Here is a 21,130-nt window from a genome sequence, read left to right on the forward strand (position 1 = left end):
GGGAGTTCCCGAACTCCCGACGGTTGTTTTATGAGTCCGGAGTTCTAGAACTCCCGACGGTTTTATTTAATGCGTCGGGAGTTACAAGAACTCCTAACGCAGTAATATATGCGTGGGGAGTTCATTCATTAGTTGAAAATTGTCTATCGAATATTTTTAATCTATCGTTTGTAATTTTTTAAAATTTGAACATAATAACCTATAAAACATAGTAAACCAAATAAAGATTCACATAATTAAACAAAGAAAATGAAGTCCATATTATAACAAGTAAATAAAAAATTACAATATCCAAACGAAGTCGATACTAGAAGTTCATAAACATTTATATCACAAATACATAAAAGAAATAAAATCAAAACAACGTCTAGAACACATCTGGAACACAACATCTTCAATCATTGTTCCAGCTCATCTCCGAACAGCATTCTACAATAAAACAAAAACATTCAAATGTTATATCGGTAAATATCCACAACACGTTCAAGCTTCAAAACGAGTGGTAATGAAACTCTACCCACCCCTCATGACAAACATGTAATCTCTCGAATATAAAAAATACACAAAACAAGTAAACAATGACCAACACACATAAAACTCAAACTTTGTCCCCAAAATGGTTTAACCCAATCTCAACCCACCTCCCAACAACACATTAAACTTTGTAAACATTCATAAACACACAAGAACTCCAAGTTGAAGGACAAGACGGGTGTAATGAAACTTTACCCACCCCCCACGACAAACATGGAACCTCCCGAACATCAAAAACACATAAAACGAGTAAACAATGACCAACACACATAAAACTTAAACTTTCGTCCCCAAAATGATTTAACCCAATCTCAACCTACACCCCAACAACACATTAAACTTCGTAAAACATTCATAAACATACAAGAACTCCCAGTTCAAGGACAAGATGGGTGTAATGAAACTCTACCCACCCCCCACGATAAACATGGAACCTCTCGAACATAAAAAACACACAAAACGAGTAAACAATGACCAACACACATAAAACTCAAACTTTTTCCCCAAAATGGTTTAACCCAATCTCAACCTCCCCCCTCCCCCACCACAATACATTAAACTTCGTAAACATTCATAAATACACAAGAACTCTGAGTTCAAGGACAAGACGGGTGTAATGAAACTCTACCTACCCCCCACGATAAACATGGAACCTCTCGAACATAAAAAACACACAAAACGAGTAAACAATGACCAACACATATAAAACTCAAACTTTGTCCCCAAAATGGTTTAACCCAATCTCAACCCACATCCCAACAACACATTAAACTTCGTAAACATTTATAAACACATAAGAACTCCGAGTTCAAGGACAAGACGGGTGTAATGAAACTCTATCCACCCCCCATGATAAACATGGAACCTTCCGAACATAAAAAACGAGTAAACAATGACCAACACATATACTTTGTCCCTAAAATGGTTTAACCCAATCTGAACCCCCCCTCCCTCACGCTACACATTAAACTTCGTAAACATTCATAAATACACAAAAACTCCGAGTTCAAGGACGAGACGGGTGTAATGAAACTCTACCCACCCCCACGACAAACATGGGACCTCACAAACATAAAAAAAACACACAAAACAAGTAAACAATGACCAACACACATAAAACTCAAACTTTGTCCCCAAAAAGGTTCAACCCAATCTCAACCCCCCCTCTCCCCCAACCACCACAATACATTAAACTTCGTAAACATTCATAAATACACAAGAACTCCGAGTTCAAGGACAAGACGGGTGTAATGAAACTTCATGACAAAACAACAAAAAACACATCAAAATTCAGTTATTTAGCTACCATAACTGCAGGATAGCCAACAATTCTTTATCATAAAGCTACTTAAGACATAACTACTTTGCTACCATAACTGCGGGATAGCAACATATTAGACAACTAAATAATATGTTAATCATACCTAATTTGATGGATCTCCTCTCTATGATCGTATCATGTCTTCAATCATTTTTTTCATTTCTTCTATTTGTCTTGCATGATCCTCTTTCATTTGTTTCTGAACATTATCAAGTTCCTTAATCCTTAACTAAGATTGTTGGAAATTGGCTCTCAATTCCTCCATTCTCGTCTCTGTTCCTTTAGTAGATGATGAGCTTGATGAGATGCTACTCCTTCTTGACTTAGGTTTAGGGCCCCAACCTAGGCCTTTTGAATATCCGGGTCGTCTACCCAAAACCATCTCACAGATTTTATTCCCTGTTAGTGGTTGAGAACCTTCTAGAGTGGGGCTGGATTGTAATTCCAACATTTGATGCTGGACATATTAATTAAATGGGTAAGAACAAGCGACTAAAGTTAAAAATGAAAAACAACACGATAGTAAAGAAAAAAATGTTACATGTGCATTTTAAGTTGCTTCGTTCACAAACTTATCACCTTTAGAGTGTGTTTCCCTAAATAGGTCAACACGTCCTATTTCTCGACCTTCTTTTGCCTGTAACTCTGTCTGAATTTGCAGGAATGACTTCAATCCACCTACATGGTCGAATGGTAATTTCTTTCTATTCTTCCTGTTCGTCACAGACATTTCCTACATTTCAACAAAAAAAAAATGTCAATAGCGTGATGTATTAGTAAATGCAGCAAATGATACACGCCCTAAATATTCTACCTGAAACGCTTCACTCTCAAAGCGGTCACACAAAAAGTACCAATCTTCTGGCCTATTTTTAAGCCAGCTAGGCAAGTTGGCATGTGCTTACTGAGGATCTCCACATTTTCTGTAATGTCTGTGCAAATCTGTTCTAAATTCTTTGAAGGCATTTCACATTTGATGTTCTATAAAATGGTTAAGTCGTTGACTAGACAGATTAAGTTTGAAATGAGGCTACAAAAGAATGAAGGAAGAATTAGCATAGATGATGTTCATGACTGTAAAAGAATAAACTTATAATTACTTACCAATAATTGACTCTTAGTAAATTCTATAAACTCGTTTAAATTGTCTAACAACTTTCAAATGTTTTATTTAGTACGTATGCAAGCTTTCAATTTTGTGTCTAATATAGGGCTTTCATCTATTCAACATCTTTTAAAATTTACAAGCCTATTGGACACAAAATTTAAAGTTCAATTTTCTATTAGACATAAATTTTAGTTTTATGTCTAGTAGATTCTTTAAACTTTTTTAAAACATTAAATGTTTTAGGGACCTATTAAGTACCAAATTGGAGTATAAAGATTTATTTTATATTTTTAAGATTTATAGAATTATTAGACAAAACATATAAGCATAAAAAATTCATATACTAAAAATAGTACGTAGCAGCTATGTACTAATTTTCTTTATCCTTTTAAGGAAAGTTCGAAATGTTAAATCATGCATGCTTAGGCTCCAAATAACCAACATCATATCATTTTTCAGACATAAAGATAGTATTGTAATCAACTTGAAACTTAAAAGAAAGTAATAATGTTTATCTCTAACGAATTATGACATGTTCATTATAAAATTACTTTATAGACTTTCAGGGAATTGTAAAATAAATATATAATACAAAATTGACAAGATCTTAACAAAAGCGACATGCACCGATATTAGATGATAAATATATGCATTAATTAAAATTTAAAATTTGTATCAAAGTTGATGTTATTGAAATCTAGTAAAATTGACACAATCTTTAACATTGTCTTTTTTTATTAGTAGGTTAATTAATTGTAATATTTATCAAAGTTGAGGTCTAATTTGATTAAATTGAAAGTCGCGAATAGAAATGGATACACACATTTGAATGGTCATGATTTGTACAAAAGGATGTGAAATAATGATTTAAATAAATATACAATAGAAAAAAATGAGAAGATTACTGGTGACGGCTGTGGGTGGTTGAAGGCGACGGCTGAACGAGACAAGGAGACGACGGCGGCGACAGGCAGCTGATTGCAGCTGCTGACCAAAGGGAGGAGCGATGGTGAAAGGCAGTGGCGGCGGTGGAAGAAGAGGGGAAAAATGGGAGAAGGAGGGAGAGGAGTGGGGGGAGGGCAAACGACAACAGCAAAGGGGCAGCAACGGCGGGAAGGAGGGGAAAAATAGGAGAGGGAGGGAGAGGAGTGGGGCGGCGGTAAAAGAGGGGAAAATAGGAGAGGGAGGGAGAAGAGTGGGGGGAACTGGCGGCACAGGGAGGTGGGGCACGGGGAGGAGCGGCGGGGTTTTGGTTTTAGGGAAAAGAAATGGGGAAAAGAAATGAGAAAGAAAGAATGGGGAAGAAAGGGATCTGGTTTAAACCAGATCCTCTCTCCTGACGCCATCCGACAGGCATCAGGTGTTCAAGCGCATGACGTCGGGAGGACCGGGAACTCCCGACAGGCTTTTAAGATGTCGGGAGAGACGTTCTCTCTAGACGACCAAACTCCCGACGCTCGATTTAGGCGTCGGAAGAACTCATTTTTCTTGTAATGCCAATATCTGTCGTTTCAAATTCTTGGGTCATTGCCTTCTTGAAATCTTCAAACATCTTACACAATTTCCTGTAAAAATTAAGTCATCCACATACAGATAAACCAACAAAATATTTCCACGATCACTAGTCTTAATATATAGAGAATGTTCATAAGGACATCTCAAATATCCCTAATGGCACTGTGTGTGAGATGTTGTCAAAGATAGAGTTCAAAACCAAGGGTTCCTCTAGTATATTCTGAATCATCTACACTACGTAAAGGTTCAAGTTGTAAGACACCTTTATTGCACAATGTTGTATAGACTGAAACTACTTGATGGAAAGTGTTTTTCCTTATGTTTTTTAAATTTTCAAGTAGGGGATTGTTGGTGAAAATTGAGTTTTAAAAGAAAATTGGTTTTTGAGAATCCCACATTGGTTAAGTTGTGGAATGCACTCTCCTTTTTATACTCCCATGTTGGACCTTGGGTTTGGGCCCCAAGGGTACCCATGTTGTAGAGGGAGTAAGTAGACCCACCAATGTGGTCCGATGGAAATCCTACGTGCACCGTCGTCAGGATGGATGTGGCGAGGAGAGTGTGTGTCTTTTTATTATTATTTTGAGTCGTTGAAGGACAAGCCCACTGAAATGATCCTACTACTAAGGATCATACTCTAAAGGTTTTGTCAAATGTTACTACATCTGGTGTTTTGAATGAATCCGAGAGTTTTGAAGAAGAGATTGACCTTAGGGAATCAACAAAACTAAGTGACAATAGTGGTTTTAAAAATGCAAGTTCTAAAACTGAAGTTGAAGCTATTGTAATTGATAAGGTTAAGGAAAGTTCAAATACTTTTGAGGATAAAGAAGCAAATAATAGGTACTTCTAGTCCTAATGATGACTCATTTGATGATAATGTGCCAATCAGTCAGTTGAAGTAAAAAGATAAGCACAAAGTTGATAGAAAACGTACTGGCTCTTCAAAATCAAGTACTCAAAATCAAGATGCTTCTGACCCCTTTGTGAAGGAAATATCTTTGATTATGCTATTCCATATTTCACTCCATACAACACCTTCTTTAATTTCAAGATTTTATCTTTTTAACCTCTCACAACATAGGCAAGAGGTTATTCTAAGTATATTTCTTTTTCCAAATATCCATTCAAGAATGCTGATTTAACATTCATTTGAAAGATCTATTTACTTTGAGTAGCAATTGCAATTAACAACCTTATGGTTTCCAAGCAAGCAACAAAAGCAAATACTTCATTGTAGTCCATGCCTTTTCTTTGAGAGTAGTCTTTTGCAATTAATCTTGCCTTATGCCTCTCAATTCCCCCTTTTCATTTCTTTTTGTCTTGAATACCCATTTGACATTGATTGCTTTCTTTTCACTTGGAAGAGTAGAAAGTTTCCATGTATCATTCTTCTTTATGACCTTTATCTCTTTATCCATGACAGTCTTCCACTTTTCATCTTGCAAAGTTTCTTCAAAATTCAAAGGTTCACTATCACCAAATAGATAGAAAAGAGTAAGATTAGTACAACTTTGACTTAACTTTTCAGTCTCATCATATATGTCTTGTAAACTTCTCATGCCACGAGGTTCTTCACTTGAGCTTGTAGATGATGAAGGTATGCTTTTTTGTGGAGTGATTAGCGACATTGATGATGTTAATGGAGAAGCAATGTCACTAGACTCATCAACATCATTAGGAAAAAGTAAAAACTGTAGTCTTTTGGTTCATCATTCCAATTTCATGTTGCTTCCCCATCAAACACAACATCTCTACTTACCAATGTCTTCTCTGTAGCAGGATTATAAAGCTTGTAGCCTTTTGAGCTTGCATCATAGCCAACAAAAATATGCTTTTCATTTTTATCATCGAGCTTCCTACGCTTTTGATAAGGTATATGTGCATAAATGATAATTCCAAATACTCTCAAATGAGCAATGGATAGTGTTCTTCCTGTCCATCCTTGTTGAGATGTTTTGTTCCACAAGCTTCTAGTAGGAGAATGATTGGACAAGTATACGACACATTCAACAACTTGTGCCCAAAATTGTTTTGGCATCTTCTTACTTTTCAACATGCTTTAAGCCATATTGAGTTTTATTCTATTCTTCCTTTCAACAACACAATTTTGTTGAGGAGTTCATGGAATTGTTATAGGCTGACGAATTCCATTTTCTACGCAAAAGTCTTTGAATTAATTTGAGGTGAATTCTCCTCCTCAGTCGGATCTCAAGGCTTTTAGGTAATAACCACTTTCTTTTTCGACAAGTGCTTTAAATCTCTTGAATATGTCAATTACTTCTAATTTCTCCTTGACAAAATAAACCCAAGTTTTTCAACTGAAATCATCAATAATAATAAGAAATAATTATTCTTATTGAAAATCTTGGTTTAATTGGTCCACAAAGATCAATATGAACTAACTCAAGCGGTCTCATGCTCTTTGAAGAAGATTCTTGTGGAATACTCTTCCTTGCTTGCTTGCCATAAAGATAACCTTCAAAAAACTGATCTGGATGTTTAACATATGGCAGTCCTTTCACCATGTTCTTTCTTGCTAATAGTCTCAAACCATCAAAGTTTAAATGCCTAAGTCTCAAGTGCCAAATCCAAGATGGATCTTTCAAACATGACTTCAAACATTTTGCAACATCAAATTGAAAGTTTAATAAAAACATTCTATTCTTTGTCATTTTCACTTCAATAATCATATATCACGATTATCCCTTATTGAAAGACTATAATTCTGAAACTGAAATATAATCTGAAACTGAAGTATAATCTGAAACTGATTCAAATTCCTTCATATGTAGTGATTCATACTTACCTCTCAATTTTTGGAGGCAAACCTTCTTGACTCGGTCTACTCCTTTATATGTATTCTCTAAATTTTTTCATGCCTGATGTGCAGTAATTGCTCCAGAAATCTTCTCAAAATTTGGATCATTGATGGCTTGATGAATGATGGTGAGAACCATTTGGTCTTTCTTGATTGTATTTTGCAAAGCTTCTCATTGAGCTTGATTTAAAGTCGCATCACTTTTTGGTTCTTCCTAACCATTATTGACAATATCCCATACATCTTGTAAACCAAATAGAGTTTTCATATGAATATACCAAAGACAATGTCCTATACATCTTGTGAACCAAGTAGAGCTTTCATACGAATACACCAACTGCTATAATCTTCTTTCATAAGTCGAGGCACTTGGAAGGGAACCAAATTTTTATTTGCCATTTGCAAAACAATTATTGGTTTTCAAACTCAAGCTTTGATACCACTTTGTTGGAAGTGTGTGATGGACACTCACAAATAAATAACCAACAAACAATTATTTGAGAGGAAACAAAAACACTTTTAATTGAACAACTTTTCAAACTTGATTCACACTTTTGATTGAACTCTCTCGTGTTCTTCTCTACACACTTGGATACATCAACAATATCAATATCAATCCTAGTTATAGGATTGCCATGGGCAAATTTAAATATATAACTCACACCCTAATTAAATATACATGTAACAATTAGAATTCTACACTTATTTATGTGAAACTCTACTAAATTAACTCCTACATTAACATACTTAATTAAGTCTCATCCTTTAATTTTTCCAACTCTCATAAATTAATTCATCTACAACTTATCTAATTAAAAGATGTTTAATTTTCAACATTTTACCATTATTATTACTTTTGTTTTTCAATCTTTTTATCTAAGTTCAAAATTACTCATAAAAATTACTATTAGTTAAATAATAAGAAATGTCATTTGTAATTTTGTAATAAAGAATTACCAAAATAATATAGAATGCTCAAATAAAAGATCATATATAACACTCTTGTAGCACTCGAGTTTAGAAGGGGTACATGAAAAATTAAGATCACATTTGAATTAGAGAGATCTCGAGGATACAAAAGTGGTTAAAAAAGATTTAAAATAATTGAAAGCTATTACATATACCAAAAAGGATCAGATTCCTTTTCGATGGCTCAATGATAGAAACTCCAAAGTTAAACATGTTTAGCTTGAGCAATTCTATATTGGGTGATGTTATGTAAATTTTTCTAAGAAGCATGCCATAGAGGACAAAGCATCCTGAAAGAACCCATGTTGGTTTTTAGGGATTAAGTTTTCCAAAATTTGGTCCAAACTAATAAGCTGGTTGGTTTGGTTCAAATTTTTCCAATTTTTTTTTATCCAATCAACGGTAGTGCCACCTCCATGGCTCCAAGATTGATTCCAGTACCACCTCCATGATTCCACGCATGTCAACTTCAAACTTATCATTTTCATAATTGGTATGTTTCTAATTTCAAAGTTCAGTTCCAAACTTGTTTGATTCTAATGATTTTTTTAGTTTTGAGAATTTCGCGGGTTTCAAGTGCTACCAACCAACAAAAAAATAACCGAATCAAACTAACATGAACTAGATTAAGGAGGGTCGGTTAAAAAACCAAAACAGAAAAGATACGATTCTGGTTAGTTCAAAGACCTTGAAAACCAATATGTTCGATATGGTCATTGATTTTGCTCAAAATCGAATTGAGTCAAATTTTGAACACCCTAATGGGGATAATCATACTCTTAGAAGTAGTTAAAGACTAGCTACATTGCAGAGCCTAATCTAATTCTCAAAGAAAATATAATATTTTTCATATTTTCATATTATCGTCTTTGTCATGAACAAACTTTTTGATATATAGTACAATACAAAATAAAATTAGGAAAATTATGCTTTGAGCATTCAAAGTCTTTAAATTTAAAAGCACATTGTCACTCACATATACTTAATCGAGTACCAGTGGCTCGTAGGCCTTCCCTATCTCAACTTGGCCTGAATCATAAGTTAATATCCCTTTGTTAACTTCTTGGACATCTTAAGCACTTATCAAATTTTAGAACTTCTTGGGCATTAAAACATACTCTTACAAATCCTAAGTAGTCTTTAAATCCATATGTGAATCCATACTTAGTCATTTTAAAACTTAGAAATCCATATTACTCCTTGATGGCCTCACATATTGCTTACCAACTTGAAATTCTAAAAACTAAGCCAATGCCAAGACTACGGTAGCTAGGCACATAACTAGGCCAAATGTGGGTGTTTGGACATGCACACGGGTGCTTGGACATGCACACAAGTTCGTTAGATGGGCAACAAGGCCAACAACACACATACTCGTGGACTGAGCGATGAACGTTCGCGAGGCATTGAACGAGTGCGTGTTTGAGAGTCGAGTGTGGGCAAATGAGTGCTGCCACCATCGCTTGGTTGGGCACTGTTGCAAGCACAATGGGCATGTTGCATGCGGTTGGCGCAACCGAGATACCCCACCGACAGACCAACTCCTCGCTTGCCTTCTTCAACCTCCCGCCGATGACCCCTTTTTGAAACACCTAATTTCTATATTGACATTTTAGTATTCAATTAATTATTTTTAGTCAAATAAAATGTAAAATCTTTCTATAAACCTCTTAAACAACCTCCTAACTTTCTTACCTTCAAATTGAGCTTCTAATTCCTCCTTGAAAGCCTAAAATTCTCCAAACTTCATAGATTGCTCAGTTGTGCTCAGAATTCAGACCAACCTTTTGATTTTGCTCAAAATCGAATTGAGCCGAATTGTGAACACCCCTAATGGGGATAATCTTCACTCTTGGAAACGGTTAAAGACTGGCTAGATCATAGAGCCTGCTCTAATTCTCAAAGAAAATATAAAATTTTCATATTTTCATATTATCGTCTTTTTCATGAACAAATTCTTTGATATATAGTACAACATGTAGAAATTTTTTTAGTAACTATTTGAATACTTGCTATTAAATATTATGAGATTGGCAATATTTATTTTTAGGTTCACAAATATTATAAGAAATGTCATTGCATTGGTGGTCTCTGACAAAGGAATGTTTTTCGAAAATGCAGATTCTACAAAATACTTTCCTTATTGGGTTTTTTTTCCTTATGCAACATTATTTCCTGATTCTTTTCCCTTTTCAGTGTGCCACTGCAATGTAAGTTAGAGTTGCTCTCATGTGTTTTTGTTGTGCATATTTATAGGACAATTAGTTCTCTAGTTTCGATTGGTTGTTCTGTCTTTACTAAAGCAACATTGTAAGTTTGTAGGTCGTGTAAGAAGGAGAGAGTTGCATCACTTGGAGACATACTCCAATCTATTTACTTCTTGTGTATCGTGATTCATCTGAGAAGATATCTTCAGAGCTTAGGAAGAGCCTAAGCTATTTGAGCGAAGAGGACTTTGTTCTTAGAAAGAAAGATACAATTCAAGTGAGAAGGAGTCTCACGACTTGAGGGGAGCTCGAGTCTTACAGAGAGGGAATCTTTCTCCTAGGGGAAGCCTAAGAAATTCTTCACTGATGCTACTGCTTAGAGGGAGCCTAAGCTTCCGTGAGAGGGAGTCTCAAACCTAGGAGGATCCTAAGTGTTTGATTGAGTGACAAAGTTGTTTGGAAGTCACTGTAATTGTGTTATCATTATAGATAAGTACTATGTTGTAATTGTTTATCATTGATATTAGTGACGTTATCTTTCCTGGGCACACTACCTCCTAGACATAGATGGTTTATACTGAACTGGGTTACTAATCTTTTGTGTTCATTTATCTCTTGATTATTTCTTGTAATTGTTGTGTGGAATGTTAGAACATTGTAGGTAACATATGATGGTTTTGAAAATCGAAGCAAAAGCAATAATAACAATTGTATCTCCGTTTCATTTTACAAAACCATACAAAATAAGAGGACGAAAATTAAATGATAAACAATTAAACTACTAGCATGCATTACCCAGTAAAATAGTGAGAAATTGAGGGAATGCGAGAACTTACTCTTGTAGATACAAATCTTTTTTCTTCCTCTATGATCTATTGCAATATCTCCAATAAAATGGACTCTTCATTCGATATCATGAACACAAGAACGGACACCACCACGGGACCTCTTCATTATTCTTAAGGACGAGAACTGAAGTAGAGTTGTGGGCTCGTTTGGTTAATTTTTGGGAAAAAGGGAGTAGAATTGTGAGGGAATTAACACCAAAGAAAAACTCAGAGAGCTTTTTCTCAAAGAAATTAACTAAGAGGAAGAAGATGATCTCCAATAATCTTTTCAATGTGAACCCTGTTCACATTTCCATTTGCTAAGAGAATAATGGGGGAATTTATCAAATAACTTCCTCCCTAATTATTAGAAAACAAAATTAAATTAAGTAAATAAAAATTTGAATTTTAAATAAAAGTAAAATATATAATAACTAAACTTATTATATATTAATAAAACTAGCATATAATCTATAGTTTATATTATATCACATATAATATAGAAAAATTATTTAAAATGGTAACACTGTTGAAAATATTTACAAGATATAACAAAATTTTAGAACTATCAATGATAGACGTTGATAGACACTGATAGAAGTCTATCGGTATATATCAATGTCACTGATAGATACTGATAGAAGTCTATCACTATCTATCAGTATCTATCATTGATAGTTATAAAATGTTGCTATATTTTGTAAATATTTTGATTCATTTTCTATATTTAAAAACAACCCTATAATATACCTGTTGGAGTTTTGCCCTAAAGTCTTGTGTCCAGTAGTTTGTAAACAACTTTGTATGAACACTTGTGATGTATAATATAAATGATATTTACTTCACTACTTGACTTTGCACATTTAGATTTTACCACAAACCAATAAACATAAAATCCCTGGTTATCTGTTTGTGACTCAAGTATGTATGTGGTGACATACAAGTGGATCATGTGTTGAGTGATAACCAAAATGGTCTGTAGTATATGGATATAGGAGGGAAACCTTATCCTGGTAACGCTACGGATATAACCCACTTTGTGGAATGGTCACAAGTGTTGTGACTTGTCATAAATGGTATGATCCTGATCATTTGTGTAGGGGACATGCGAGCGGAGGCGTCCTATACAAAGAGTTTGTATAAGACCTGACCACGAAGTGTAAATGCCTCGTTATATAACACCGTTTATCACTGAGACTTCACTTCACTAGGATAACCATAGGTAACATGACCTCAATCCTGAGTGAGTTGGAAACTCCTGCCATTGAGGGCGGTCCTTTGATTTGCATGAGTGCGAATGGCCAGAACGCCGACTTAAACCTACCATTTTTGGGATTCGTCTAATTTGGGAGCTGTGAACTCAGCTTCACAAGATGGAATTCACTCCTTCCCCGAGGCAGGGGTAAGTAGATGGGTAGCTCCCCTAAGGGTTGATTCTAGAACTTGAACGATATGGTGCCATGCACCTTCTCATGGCCCTAAAGGTGTTCACACATAGTAGGACTATGTTATATTGTTCATTAGAGAGATTAGTGGCACTTAAGGAGGAAGATGTAATTATAGGGGCAATACGGTAAATTGGCCTGCTATAATTACGAGCATTTGTGAAGGGTCATCGTACTGATGATTGGTTATATCAAATGGACATAGAAATATATCTATGGCAAGAAGAGTTCAACTGTCGGTCTTTAGTGGAATGCCTGACAGTTAATGGATAGTGGATATCGTGACTAAAGGGTTTAGTCAGCTATTCACGTACGGTTGGAGCTTCGAGCCATAGGTCCATGAGGTCCCCTTGATAGCTTGGATACAAGTTGAGGTCAAATTTTTGGTCAATTTGAAAAGTTCAAATTGACAAGAGGGAGTTCGATTATATAATATAATTGAACGAGTTAATTAAATATGATATAATTAACTTTATGTATGAGATACATTAATTTGGAGGAAATTAGGTATAAATATGATTTATATCTAGTAGAGGAAAAAATATTATAATTAATATTTTATATTAATTTATAAGTTATGCATGTGATAAGATCACATTCATTGGATGGTTATAAAGAAAATGGGAACACGCCTCTTCGTTTAAAATAATGGATGAGTGCATTATAAAAAGCAGACGGTGTGTTGATCTCGGTGTGCGTGGGAATTGTGAAAAAGATAGTGTCATCGTTTAGAAAATTAGTGCCTATACGACGATATTGCTAAGCAATCGCATACCGATTACACCGTCGCACAATCGTTTACTTTTACTACACCATTGTATACTTTACCTAAACGATCAAGTATATTGTCTTTGCGATAGACAACTGCATCTCCTACTTGCTTGNACAATCGTTTACTTTTACTACACCATTGTATACTTTACCTAAACGATCAAGTATATTGTCTTTGCGATAGACAACTGCATCTCCTACTTGCTTGATCGTTGTGTACGACCTCTCTTCCTCCTTCCCTCTACCACTTGCTTGATTGTTGTCTTATTCGTTTCCTTCTGTCTGAGAGATGGCTGTTCGAGGTAGACGGTTGGGCTTCAGACTCGTTGTGAAGAAGAAATCTTCATCCGGTATGATTTCTTGATCCCTTTAGCATTATGAAAGTATGTTTGGATGTATATGCGGTAATTTTGTCACAATGAATTGGAAAGATCCGCTTCCGCTCGTAGGTACTCTTGAATAAGAGTTCCTTCAATACCTGTAATTTATTAATCTCTCATATAATTTATAGAATTAATATGACTCACATTCATATTAATTTTAACATATAGTTTTTATATGAATCATATTCATATAATTAATATTTGAACAATATTCTATTATTTATTTCTCCCATTAAAACCTTATATTATAATTTATGATATACATTATATGAATTATAAATTTAATGATTAATTTTCTTTAATTAATTTGAACAATTCAAATTATTCTAAAATTAATTCGATTCTCATTAATCTTAATTGAGCTAACAATGAGATCTTATGTACCGATAGATTGAAGCTCTAATGATATTTGATTAATTAATTGAAATATTTAATTAAATTAAGTAAGTTTCATTAGTTATTGGTCACTCCACTAAAGACTGACAGCTACACTTTTCGCACTAAAAATACTCCATTGGATATAACCAATCAACCGTGCGTTGACCCTTCACAAATTATTTGTAAGTATAGTTGGGTCAAAATTATTATCTTGCCCCTATAGTTACATCCAACTCCTTAAGTACCACTGATCACTTTAATGAACAATTAGTTATAGTTCAACTATAACTGAACCCTTCTCTGATCAAGAGAGGGTGTGATGCCACATTAGGGTTGGCAACGGGGTTAAGTCAGGGTGGGGAAGGGCTCCCTATCCCCATCCCTGATGGGGTAATTTACCTTCATCTCCACCCTCGTCCCCACCATTCGAAGGCGGGGACGGGGGTTGGGATTCCCCGTCGGGGAAACGGGTCCCCACGGGACCCATTCTCAATTTTTCCCTTTTGTTTCTCCATAGAGAGCATATAAAAAAAAAATCCTAACATTCTCTTTGTTTTGGGCTTGGACACTTTATTTGTGCTTAGAATGGGCTAAATGAAAAACTAGGCTAAATGTAAAAAGTTAATATATATATCTAAATGTAAAAATCTAATCGGGACGAGGTTAGGGTCTGGGATGGGGCGGGGATACCCTCCCCATAACCTGTCTCTTATACACATCTAGATGTGTATAAGAGACAGCCCTAAATAGGTTCCCGGTTTGACCCCATCCCTGGTCAAATCGAGGATTCCTTACTCTGATCAAGGCAGGGCCCCATGAGAACCCGACCCCACAGGGTATTTTGCTAAACCTATGCCATATTGTTTAAGTCTTGGGACCAACCTTTAAGGAAGCAATTTCTCTACTTGCCCTTATTGGGGTTGATGTCCTAAAGTCCCGCATCCTGTAGTTTGTAAATAATATGTACGAATACTTGTGATGTATAATATATAATATTTTACTTCATTTCTTGATTTTGCTCAATTGAATGTTTTATTTTCTTTACCACAAACCAATAAATTTAAAATCCCTGGTTATCTTTATGTACCTTAAGCATGTATGTGGTCACATACAAGTGAATCATGTCTTAAGAGATAAGAAAAATGGTCTGTAGTATATGGATATAGGAGGGAAACCTTATCATGGTATTTCTATAGATGCAGCCTGCTTTGTAGAATGGTCACAAGTGTTGTGACTTGTCACAGATGGTTTGACCCTGATCATTTGTATATAAAGAGTTTGTATAAGACCTGACCATGAAATGTTAATGTCTCGTTATATAACACCATTCATGACATAGACTTTACTTCACTAGGATGACCATAGGTAACATGACCTCAATCCTGAGTGAGTTTGAAACTCCTGTCATTGAGGGCGATCTTTTGATTTGCATGGGTGCGAGTGGTCAGGTTGCCGACTCAAACCTACCACTTTGGGGATTCGTCTGATTTAGGAGCTGGGAACTCAGATACACAAGATGAAATTCACTCCTTCCCCGAAACAAGGGTAAGTAGATAGATAGCTCTCTTAAGGGTTGATTCCAGGGGACGCCACATACCTTCTCTTGGCTTGAGAGGTGTTCACACATAGTCGGTTGTATTGTTCATTAGAGGGATCAGTGGTACTTAAGAAGTAAGATGTAACTACAGGGGCAAAACGGTAATTTGACCCATCTGTACTTACGAGCATCTGTGAAGGGTTATCGTACTTATGATTGGTTATATCCGATGGACACAGAAATATATATGTGGTAAAAAGTGTTTAGCTGTTAGTCTTTAGTGGAATGTCTGACAGTTAACGGATGGTGGATTTCGTGGTTAAAGAGTTTAGTCATATATTCACGTTTCGTTGGAGCTTCGAGCCATAGGTCCATAAGGTCCCCTTGGTAGCTTGGATAAAGTTGAGAATCAGTTTTTGGGTCAATTTGAAATGTTCAAATTGACAAGAGAGAGTTAATTATATATGATATAATTGAATTGGTTAATTATATATGATATAATTGACTAAATGTATTAGATACATTATTTTGTAGGAAATTGGATATAATTATGATTTATATCAAGTTGAGAAGAAAACATTATAGTAGATATATGATATCAAACTATAGGTTAAGAATATAATATGATTATATTCATTATTTAATTAATTAGGCGATTATGAGATAATTGGCCAAGTAATTCTCCGGAATCGTGCGAAAGTGGGAAGTTCGAATTTAGTTCTTGTAACTGAAGAATAAAATGAAAATTGTTTTCATTTTCCAAGACACGAAAAAGAATGCAAGAAAAATCACTCACGGTGTGAACATCTACGATCGTTTAGCGTTGAGAGCCTATACGATAGTGCCCGTCTTCCTAAACGATCGTACACCCGCGTACTAAATGATTGCCCGCGATATCTAAACGATCGCTTAGCGCGCCGAGCAGACCTAAACGATCTCTTACCTTTTAATAGACGATCGCTTAGCTAGACCTACACGATCGTGTACCTTTTTCTAAACGACAAGAACCCGACTATACGATAGTCTTCTACTATCTCTTACTTGCTTGTTTGTACTACACGATCGTCTTTTCCTCCTTCCCTCTACCATTTCCGTCAAAGTCCACCCTTTAGATTATCACTCCAAGAATATCGAGGGCTTCGAGTGGTGGTGTCATCTCCGGTTACTATGGGTTCTTTTGTTGTCGATCATGTAGACGATTGTGGTGCTATTAGGCGATTGTTTGCTGGGCGATAAGGAGCGTAGAGAAGTTCGCTTCCGTTTGAAAAAAGTCTTCAACTGGTATGTTTACTTGGTCTTTTGTTTTTTATTTGTTAAAGCATGCTAGTAATTAGTGTTATAATGCATATCTTTATGTTAGAATGTATGTGTGGTAATTCTGTCACAATGAAATCGGAAAGATCCGCTTCCGCTCATGGATTCTCTTGTTTAAGAGTTCCTTCAATTGATATCAGAGCCATGTTGTTGATATTCCAATTTCATTGATGCAAAGAATTGCATATGTATTCGCGGTGGGTGCAACATATCTACTCTCTTTTAATTGTTAAATTGTTTGTAGATGTGCGGATTAATGGAGTTTGGGATGAAACTTCGGTCTGATTAATTCTTTCAAATTTTCGGTTAATTGTAAAGGCCCCTGCGTTTTTGGGCATAATTAATTGTTATCGTGTCTGTAATTCAAAGTTAGTTTGAGTCTTGAGTCGTTCGTGAAAAAGTTCGGAGCAAGGGTTGGTATTCTTCGAGGAAGAAGACAATCAAGAGTTTATCGGGTCATGTAGACGATGGATAGGTGATTGCTGAGTATCAGATGCTCGAGTGTCGTTTAACGCGTGTGCGCACTAGATGATCGTTTAGCTCAGCAAGCTTCATCGCTTAGTACCTGACTAAACAATCGCAGAGTAACGCACAGTAAATCGTTTACCTCTTCACACGTTAAGCGATCGCCTAGACGATCAGGCTTCGCAGCCTCGTTGTCGTCTAAACGATCGTTTAGCATTTCGTGCTATTGTTTAGTGTGTGCTAAGCGATCATTTACCTGCGGCGTTTACTAAACGATGAAGCTTCGCCTGGCGGTTCAAGACCCGATTTTCCTGTGAACCAGTTTGCTCGATGAAAAATGTAATAGATAGAATTATTTCATTCCAGTTTTGTAAAGGTTCATCCTGGTCCATTAATCTTTGGTTTATTACATGAGATGTATGGTTATTTATATATCATATGGTATGTACATATAGTAAATCTCACCTTAAGTTATGCATTGGTCATGCATCATCTCTTATTGTAAATGTTAGAATTTAGAGAAGATTTAGAGAAGCATGATTTAATTATGTAAGAGCCTGCTCATGCATCATATAATATAAGAGTTATATTTATGCATGCATAAAAAGCATTGATATGCATCATCTTTATATTGTAATTGTTATAGTATAAGGATGTATGGAAAACATGTTTGCTTGGTTATTACATGTATATAAAAGTTATGTATAGTAATGACTGGACATTGCATGAAGCATGATACATAGGTTTCTTTATAAGCGTTATAAACACCTAGTTATGCACAATGTGTTTTAGTTGTTTCTTTTTAAAGGTTAAAAAGATATTAGAACTAAAGAAAATAAGAAAGACATGCATGTTCACTTAGGTTTAATTCATGGTTTTAAAATGTTTAAAACTTGGATGACATAGATCTAAGATTACGGTTCTAATATGATTATCAACCCTTAGGCTTTAATCTTTTATCAATTTAATAGGATTAAATTGACTAATAAAATGTTAAAGTATAACGAATCTATCTATAAGGGACCTTTTGTCTAAGGCGGGTTCTGGCTAGGCTAGGGTATCTAGGTTGACGGAAACATAATACCCCTACCTGGGAACCTACCTGGAAAGGTGAATTAGATAGATTTGATGCATGCATGCAAGTTAAAGACAATCCATTAAAGTGTTTAAATGTGACTACTTGAACATATTTATTTCATACACAAACGTTGTTTATGATCAGACTTAAAAAGATGACTTAGACTAAAATCAATAGTCGGATTGTCTAGGTTAATGAACCCCTAGGTAGAACATTCAGTGGGAGGTACTTTGGGCATATGATGCTTCATTTAAACCTTTCACGTTTATCCTATGTTGTCCACATTGTGAGATCTACAGTCGGCCTCATGGCACCCTGGGAGTGTCTCCCTAAAGGATGGTGTTTGGGTAGATCAATATCAAGGTGGATGGAGAGAATGTTCATTGTAAGTGGGAGTGAGAAGTGCTACAGCATATCCATCGGTCTCTCTCATTGGATTGAATAAAGTTCCTGCGTATCGCCTTGGGAGAAAATTCGAAATGCAAGAAGAATAAACTATTGCTTAATTCAATGTCAGATTACTTGACATTGCAAACAAATCTTTTACCTTGGGAGAAAAGAACTCTAAAGAGAAACTTGTCAGGAAAATTCTTGTTACCTAAGAGGTTTGATATGAAAATCATTGCAATAGAAGAAGCTCAGGATATCATCGCAATAAAGGTTGATGATTTATATGGATCTCTACTTACTTTTGGAATGCCCATTGGTGACAAACCTGAGAAGAGAAACAATGGAATGGCTTTGCAATCTTCAATTGAAAAGCACTCATTTGATCCAATAGAGGAGATCGAAGAAAATCTTGCTGATGCAATCTCTTTATTTATGTAACAGTTTTCTCGCGTGCTAAAGAAGTTTGAGAGGAAATCTATTTTTCACTCCCCAAGAATGGCTAAATCAAACAAAAACTCTGGATTAAATGTTCAACAAACTCAAAGATCAAAGAAGAATTTTGACAAACTGAATGGTAATGACATGAACAAAGATAAGCAGTTTAAATATCGTTAATGTGGAGGTTTTAGTCACCATCAATCAGAATGTCCAACATTTCTAAAGAGGCAAAACAAGAGTCATGTTATGACTTTGTTTGACAAGGAGTCTGATGACTACAGTGATTGGAAGAAGATGTCAAGGCATTTGTCAGTTGCATTTCATCAAACAGTTCAGAGTAGAAAATGCCTATTGATGAATTTGTTGCAGTTAGTGGAGATGAGGAATCCCATGACTCATCTACTGCAACATCCTATCATGATCTTTACAAGCAAAGGTGTGACGATGCTAAGGCCCTTGATGTTCAGAAGGCAAGAATTGAGTATCTTATTGCTGACAATGCTCCCCTTATGGAAGTTATTTTAAAATTGAAACGTGGACTTAATAAAGTGAGATAAAAGAAAGGGTCCATGAGCAAGACTGTTATAATGATAAATTTTGGAACTGATTGTTGAGAACAAATCTTGTTTGAAGGCAAGTTTTGTAAAGGTGTTCGTGGTATTGGCTTTACTGGTTCCAGTTCTAACAATAGAAAAAAGTTTAAATAAAGGGAAACAAAAAATTTTATTTGTTAAAGAGCAAGAACCATAGAAAAATGCGTAACTAGAATATCTTACTTCTAGTCGATTTTAAAGCAAGAATCATTTGAGCAAAATGTAGTGGATCAATCACTTCTATGGAAAAAGAGGCCATATTAGACCCTAGTGCTACAAGGTGTATGGCTACCAGAGAGTTGAACATAACTCACAATCATCTGGTTATTTCAATAGTAGAAAATCTTATTCTCCTATGATGAAGCAAATTTTTAGAATAAAAAACAATTCAAATCTCTGTAATTTTGTACTTACCTCCTTTAAATCCTCAACCAAAGGGGATTGGTTCTTTGATAGTAGTTTTTGTCGACATATGACAGAAGAAAAAAAGCTATATTTCTGATATAAAAAAAGTTGGATTAGGACAAGATACATTTAGTAATGGAGCAATAGGGAAATTTATTTAAAAAAAAAAAAGGAACACTCAACTATCTTGGCTTTCCTATGCTTGAGAATATAATGCTAGTAGAAGACCTGGCTGTAAACTTGATTAGTATTAGTCAGTTATGTGATCAAGGGTTGAACGTGAATTTTACAAAAGAAGAGTGTGTTATCATGGACAATGCTAAATCTCTTATCATGACTGGTAAGAGATCTTCTGACAATTTCTATTTGTGGACATTTACTGATTCTCAGCATCAATGTTTTGTTTCTAAGCATGATTAAACTACTTTATGGCATAAATGGTTGGGTCATGTTAGCATTAAGGCTATTCAATAGGTTGTTACCAAAAAGGTCGATATTCCAATTTTTGGTTGTCAAAGAAGAATCATTTGTGGAGAGTGTCAAGCAGGTAAGCAAATAAAGGTGTCTCACAGACTGATTCCTGTAACTGTTACAAATTGTATACTTAAACTAATACATGTTGATCTTATAC

This window comes from Benincasa hispida, chromosome 11 (genome assembly GCF_009727055.1).
Source record: "Benincasa hispida cultivar B227 chromosome 11, ASM972705v1, whole genome shotgun sequence".
Classification (NCBI taxonomy): domain Eukaryota; kingdom Viridiplantae; phylum Streptophyta; class Magnoliopsida; order Cucurbitales; family Cucurbitaceae; genus Benincasa; species Benincasa hispida.